We start from the raw sequence: 8,036 nt of genomic DNA on the forward strand, positions 1-8,036 counted from the left end.
CAAACTGACCGCGCAAGTGAAACAGGAACGACTAAGAAAGAACCACGTCTGGATTGAATGGACATGTAAAGATCTATTAAAACAAACCAGGAAACGAAACAGGCAGAAAAAAGGAATCTGGTGGGCCTGGGCCTGGAGTAGTTACTGAAGTCATCAAAATAAAATGCCTGGTGTTAAAAAAACAAGCCGGTCTAATGGGTGTTGCTGGCCAAATGGCATCCTCATGTTCAGAATATTCACTTCAAGATTATTCCTTGTTATCGATTACTTTTGATTCCTATCGATTGTTATCGATTTTGGTAATCCATAATAGTCGATAAATTATTTTTGCGGTGACTTCGATGTCTATCGATTTCCCATATCAATCGATATTAATCGGCAGATTAAATCGATTAATGTCGATGATATCGATTGATTTCCGATAACGATTTTTACCGATTAACTACGTCTGGGGTTAAACCACTGACAAAAGTTAAAGTTCAACCTGGTTCGTCGAGTTCCGTGTGAACAGTGCGAAAATAATGAACGGTTCGATTCCGTGTGAATGAAGTATCCGTTCAATTTTAGCCATCTGTCCTAGGTGTTCAGACAGTAGAGTGAAAAACAAGAAACAAGCTAGGTATGTTTTAGCGGTTAGGGACTCGCGAGCCGCCGAGCCACTTGGGAAGGTTTGTTTTCAAACCGAAATAAAGGACACTTTGTTTAAATATATATTTTTTTGTTTCATTTTTTTTTACCGGCTTCATCGCCTTGCCTGAAGGATCAGTTTGCCGTTTCATATTTTTCTACAAGTTTAATTGTACTGATCCAGGTCGACAACTGGGAGATCCGGCACCACTCATTGGTTTGTTGCTGTGGACTTGCTGATATTTTATATATTTCGTTTTCAAGTCTCCAGCGAACCGCAGAGCCCACTCGAAAGCATAAATATGAAATAGGGATACGCTGTATTTTAGTTATGCGCTTATCTTACCTCAATGCACTAGTATCGCATCGCATAATTGAAAATACGCTCACATGTGTCTAGCCTGCGAGTAAGCTCTCCTATTTAGGCGAGCGAAGCGAGCCGCGAGAACGCGCGAGCCAGGGGCCTTGCCCGCTCGCTCGCGCGTTTTCGCGAGACTCGCTTTGCTCGGCCAAAGCGAGAGGTTGCTCGCAGGCTAACATGTGTAGTCCAGGCGGTCCATAGTCCAGAGTCTCATAACCCAGTCAGGGTAAGGGAAGGACTATTAGAAAACTTATCGGGTGGGGGGCGGGCCAAGTACAAAAAATTATTCGCGCAAGGGAAAATTGAATGGAAAAAAATTGATGCACGCTAATGAACCCTAAAAATATTCATGCTACGGCCTAAAAAAAATCATACAAGGAATTTGATAACGAAATAAAATTTCTGCGGGTCAAAAAATCCCTCCCCCCCCCCCCCCCACAACTTTTCTAATGGTCCGTCCCTAATTATGTCCCTAATTGGTTTCAGCCCCATACATTAAACGTTAATATCCGTCATGCCATGGATAGCCCGTGTCACGCTAGCCCTTTCTGAAAACAAACTACTACTTACCGCGCGCCAGCTTCGTGAGGCTACGTAAACAGACGATATCGACCTCATTCAGAACGGCGGTACCACCAAATGTTTCGACGCAGTTTTCGATTTCCTTGCAGCAAATTCATTCCCCGGGATTTGCCAAATGTGCACCTTTGAAATAAAAAAGAAGGAAAACGATGTTTAAGTTAAAAGAATCCACCTTTCATCCTTTCCTTTATCGGCAGCGTTAGACTACGCGTAGTCCCCATTTTTCCTCAGGGATAGTAGAGCGAGCCAAACGTAAGCGCGCGTAAAAATCACCTCGCTCTACAATGGGGACTACTCGTAGTCTACGGCAGCGTATGATAAGGTTTTTCAGGCTGATAATTCAAAGGTGTGAAATCGAGCGAAAACGTCTCGGGTTCAACCGGATCCGGTCAAAGCGGTTTGGCAGCTCCTGGTTTCTCCTTTCATTCTCTTCTAGTTCTCGGCTGTACTTTGTTAGCCATCCCTCTTCTAAAATAAGCTCATCTACATAGGGTCCTTCTGGATCTCAATGGTACATATCTTCTTCATCTTCGTCTAATCCTAGCTCTGTCTTGCAGATGTGCGCGCTTGACCCGATTGATTTCACGTCTAAATGTTCCGTATCACTTAGCCTGCGAACAGCAGAATCATTTCCGGTTGTCGCTTCTCTCTCCGAAAAGAAGCGACGACCGGAAATACGTCTGCTGTTCGCAGGCTACATAGCTTTCAAAACTCGTTATTCTTGTTTACAGGCATTCAAATTCGCACTTTGGCGACTTTTTATTGATTTCTGCTGTTTCTGATCCAAAAAGGTCAGGGAAGCTCAAAAATTTGTCCACGCACTGTCACACAAATAACAAAATGACTGGGAGATCTGCGGCGAAAAGACGTGACAATTATTCCCAGTCTCCTGTTTCACTTGCGCGGTTTTGTAGCCCAACAGAAGTGAAATTTCCCGTTTTGGATAAACGGGAAAGAAAAATCGCTATGACGAATTTTTTTTGCAATCCTTATTTTCTTTGCAAAGTTACTGCACGCGAAACCTAAGACGCGAGTGGCGAATTAAGCCGCGAGCCGCGAGAAACGAGGGTGTAAGCCAGAGTCGAAGTTTTTAACCACAGTAGTTTCCATTTCTTTTTTTTCCTTTATATTATTCAAAATATGTAAATAAATAATGAGAATCTTGTGTGACAATCTCTTGTAAGCGACCACCAGCCGTAAATCCTCTAGTTACCCCCCCCCCCCCCCGCCCCCTGCTGCTGAGGCGCTATTTCAACATGTTTGAGGGAGCCTTGGTAGAGACAGGGTGCTCTCTGATTTGTTTGTGAAGAATAAGGAGGGAGGGGAGGGCGGCTTAAGGTAACTTAAACTGACCTAAATAGGGGGAGTGTCCTTATAAGGGATGGGGGGCTTATTGAAAGAAACGGCTGTCAATAGAGGATTTTTGAGGTATCCATCGCAATAACCCTTGTCAAAGTGCTATGATCGAACATATTGTACAACCACTTCCAGGGATGAGGGTCTTATGGTTTAATATGATTTTTTATTCACTGGGTAAAACGCGACTACTAGATTATACAAGAGACTAATTTTGCCCGGGGGGGACTCCCTTATAAGGGCTTAATGGGGACGTGCGGCCAGCCAGGGTATGTTTTTCGGTATTTTTGTCTTAAACAGGGTATCGATTTTATCAATTTTTGTCTTAGACAGGGTATCTTTTCTCAGACAGGAGCCCATAACCCTGTTCTTAGACGATAAACAGCCTGCGCTTATGTTCTACGAATGTCTTAAACTGGGTATCAAAAATCGGAATTCTGTCTTAAACAGGGACGTAGGAAAATCAGCGATTTTTGTCTTAAACAGGGTCAGGGTATGTGGGGCCGAGCTGCACCTCCCCACCCAAGGATATATCGAGTACCCCCCCGGGTAATTTTGTGCAAACTTGGCACCGCATGTGTTGTAAATTGTATGCTATAAATTCATAAATGCTCTTTGAAGTAGTAGATTGACAGACCTGCATGTTCATGGAAGAGATCCCCTGTACTTTGGGTTAAGTTGCTTATGGAAGAGTTGACAGATTTTATTCCGTTGGCCTAATGATCCTAAGTGCTTAGACAACAAGAGACCTCCTCCAGGAATTGTTCCTTCTGATATTAATGAACCATCAAAATGCTTTCATTTCATTTCATATCAGCCATGCCACTACAAAAATATATAATAGTAGAAAATGCCATTTTGCATACTGCTATTTTTTGTTCATGTAAGCTTGTCTGTAAGAATGACTTGTTATACCCATGAAAAGAGCTGCATGATTTGCTATTCATTAACTTGAAGCATGGAAATTTGTATACTCTATCCATTTGCCTATGAACACAGCAGTGCTTAATTTATTTCCTGTTTTGTGGCATTCAGACGTCGACTTGTTTGTCCTAGCTTTACTTGTTAATGAATTTCTTAATGACCAAAAAAATCAGAGTGTTTACATGTATTTTGCAAGTGTGCAGTTGTGACTTAAGATTGGGCCCAGTTGTTCGAAGGCCGAATAGCGCTTAACCCGGGGTTAAATTTAACCCGGGTTTCTTTTTCTTGTGACCAAAAGCATTTTCTTGGATAATTTTTCATCAACTTGTACACAAAAAAAATTACAACTGAAATGCTCTTTAAGAAATCTCAATTCAAATCTCACACTTAACCCTGGGTTATCTTAACCCAGCTTTGAACAACTCGGCCCTGTATTCCCAACCCCACCTACGAGTTGCTTGACCCAGTGACGAGAAAACTGACAAGATTGTATGCTAATTTCCATTGTCTTATAATTCTTACAAAGAGGAATATTAGTTATCATGCCCCAGCAAGACCAGCAAGGCTGAGCCTGACAACTAATATTATATGATACTTTTTTAAAAATAGACTGTTAACAGTTCAGGTCTGTAAAACCTTATGTACTTAAAGTTTATAAAGTTAACTTCTTGAACATGATTCTAATACAGATTCCCACTTGTAGCTATTTTAAGACCTCTCCGCTAAAGTGTTGAACAATCATCATAACCCGAATCAAAGTTGAATTGTCTGTGAGACTGGCTTTTTGAATCACTATTCAGGGCTTACAAAAAACAAGTCAAACAACAAACCGGGGTCTTTTTAAATAATTAACTAGCTGGCCTTTTAAATGTGCTCAGCTGACAATGTAAATGCATAAATTTGGAGCCCTTATTTGTTTTTGTGTTCCTCACTCTCATTATTTACCAGGTCCCGGTTGTTCAAACGTTGGATAGCGCTATCCACCGGATAAATCACTATCCAGCGGATAAGTATTAGGGAAACCAATTGCGTTATCCACTAGATAGATTTTTATCCGGTGGATAGTGCTATCCAACGTTTGAACAACCGGGGCCTGGTGTTTAAAGACTGTCCTCCCACCCTCTCCCCCTATAAAGAAGCTGCACGATTAGAATAGTAGAGAGAGGACAAAGACATCTTAATGTTACTTTTTCTTTTCAAGGGACAAAATAGGTAGTTTTTGCTCCAAAAATAAACTGTGCAAACTGGATTTCATACGTTAAATTATAGCCTTTTCACGTAAGTGTCACATGAAAACAACGCATTTACAAGAATGTCCCTGTCATGCTACCCATTAATTGCTATCAGTTAATGAAAACCAGGGACAAATGCTTGTTGTGCACCTACTTATAGCTATATAAACCCTTTCAATTTGCTATGGGCAATGTATGTGTGACATGTTGCATAACATGCTATTACGTCACTGATTCCCCCGCATGTGCAATTGTAGCATAGTTGTAAGAAAAACCATGTGCTTATGAATGAAGTTGTGATTCATAGTCCTGTTTCTGTTTCTGTTTCCGTTTTCTATCTAATTTAAGAGGATAGCAAATAGTTGATACAGTATGTGGTGTTTAAACTCAAAAGCTGTGCTTCTCTGACTAACATGCACTCATCAGTTAACCCAAGGCCATTAACTTGTATTTTCTTTGTGTAATATTATATTTCAGCTGATTTTTTGTAAATTTAAGGAAATCTGCTTTGAGTGTACAAAAGAGAGAAGTGAAGCTGAAGGAAGCATTAAGTATATGTAACAACTATGTCAAAATTAAATTCAGGTTAAAATTGTTTAACCCAGGTTGATTTTGCGTCCTAGCACCTAAATTATTCATGAATAATTGGGCAATGAAGTAAACTGAGAATTAACCCAGGTTAAAACATTTTATGCAATTTATGATAATATGTTGTGTCCTTTCTGGGTCATAAAGCAAATTTATAACTGACCACAAAAGATCTTACACAGACTGGAGTACAAAAGGTTTTCCTTATTAACTAGGAGCTGGCACCAGAAACATTTGGCATAGGTTGACATCAGGGCCCAGTTGTTCGAGGGCCGATTCGCTCTTAAACCCTGGTTAAATTAAACCCGGGTTTCTCTTTCTTGTGCTCAAAAGCATTTTCTCGGATAATTTTCTCTGTTTTATTTGGAGCTTTCAATCATCAACTTGTAGACAAAAAGAATTAAAACTGAAATGTTTTTTAAGCTTTCAAATCTGAATTCAAATCTTGCACTAACCCTGGGTTATCTTAACCCTGATTTGAACAACTCGGCCCTGAATTTTAAAGAGTATTTTACAGAACGTGTTTTGAAGCCAGCTTGTACTGCACATGTATGTTTTAACCCCTAAAAGTGAGAAGTAACTGATTCCCCTTACAATATTGCAGCCTGTCAATCAAACAAGATGGCAATAAGCAAAATGATCACTAAGTAAAAAAATCCATGAGAATAATATTCATCTCTGGTTATTGTTATTCATGACATTATAGTAAGGTATGGGGAATCAACATGACCCGGGACAAGCCCAAGATCTAGACTGAATTGAATATAGGTAGTCTGAAACCTGGCTTAAATATTACTCACTGGGGAGGGCAGGTGGGTCGCCAATCGCCCTTTGCGTCACTGACAAAGTGAAGTGAATGGGACAAAGAGTGCCAATGTTTCCTATTATATAATATACTCATTTGCATATCATCAATCAATTCCCAAGGATGATATTTACAATTCAAATGAAACGTGTATAGTTATCTTCACAACAGTTCCAGCATAAGAGGAGATGCAATGACATGTCTCTTGAGGACTAAGAGTGTATGTGTAGGCTGGGAAGGTGGGTAATATGAAACTGAAATTCCTCTAGACTAACAGAAAGTACAAAACCAATTTTTTGGAAAATGTTGAGAAAATGCTGAACAATTTGTTCCCAAATTTTCAAGAGGTGAAAGGGGGTGGAGAGTAGGGGTTACCCATATTTCCATCAGAAATGGCATCCTGCCGATTTGCCCCTCTTTCCCACTGACCTCTGCTTTGTGACATTTTCCATCAGAATTTACCCTTTTCATGGCAAATGATGTAGTCTTCATCACTAGGATATCAAATAATCTCTCATTTTGAAGACTGCACATGCTTTATTGAAATTTAGTTCAATTCACTATTAAAGAATGTTTCTAGTCAATTCACTTAACACGACTCAACACTGCTCAATACAACATATAATTAAAGAACGTTGTTACACTAGTCAAAGACTAGAAGCACTAGGGCCTTCATCTACCACAACAGGCCATTTGCACAAGGACACCATTTTACCACTACGACCAGAATCCTTCAGGGTTTTGCTTTCTTGCGCAAATTGGGGATTTTGTTATTCAAACCTCACTGGGATTACAAAATTTAAATATGAAAGGAAAAACGAAATTTCAAAAGGATTCCGGATTCTGGTCGTAGTAGTAACATGACGCCACCGTGCAAATGGCCTGTAGTTAAATTTCAAGAGTCTTCGTCTAGGGATTGCATATTAAACTGTCGAGAATTCTCCCAACCCCTCGACTGTTTATATCAGCTATGAAAAAAGAGGAAAAAAGTTTTCTACTGCTTTTATATATATTAACTTAACTTTCCCGAGAAAAAAACGCAAAACGCTTTGTTATATGGCACGGATTAAAAGAGAAATTCTTACCCGTCGCGAAGTCGTACACCACTTTGCACGCGCAATCAGTTCTTGTTTTGTAAAAAAGATGCTTTCCAAAATGTCAGCTTAAGCGAAAAGAAAATTGACACAGCATTTTTATACGGATTTTCCAAGTGTCAGCCTACGAGGGAACCTGTCTAGTTTGCGTGTTTAGCGCGCGAAAAGCTAAACATCTTGACGTCACAAACATGTTTACATCCGGGGCTCTCCTGGCTAATCTGAGAGTGCTTACTATCGATATCTTATTTCATAAAGCACAATAATTGGTGAAAATAAAGCAGTTAAGGCAATTTACTGAACAATTTGCCAAATCGATTTGATAAAACTGCGAAAGATGTTTATTCTCAAGAACCACACATTTTACAGGCATTAGTTCGTCAAACGTTTTTCTGACATTGAAGGTTGAACGCAGTCGCAGTCGACCGGAAGTCCGCGATTTGCGGGCGGAGTCCAGTATAAGCCGC

The 8,036-nt window shown here is 40.1% G+C and overlaps 1 protein-coding gene across 1 annotated transcript in view; it reads right to left on the reverse strand.

Annotated features, from left to right (window-relative positions):
* LOC140951189 (uncharacterized) overlaps nt 1–1,695 on the reverse strand; it is a 54,064-nt gene extending 52,369 nt beyond the window's left edge. Inside the window, exon 1 of the mRNA XM_073400431.1 lies at nt 1,559–1,695. The gene's annotated coding sequence lies outside the window, so the exon portion shown is untranslated. The remainder of the gene's footprint in view (nt 1–1,558) is intronic.
* Nucleotides 1,696–8,036: the final 6,341 nt, after the last annotated feature.

Source organism: Porites lutea, chromosome 1 (assembly GCF_958299795.1).
Source record: "Porites lutea chromosome 1, jaPorLute2.1, whole genome shotgun sequence".
NCBI lineage: Eukaryota > Metazoa > Cnidaria > Anthozoa > Scleractinia > Poritidae > Porites > Porites lutea.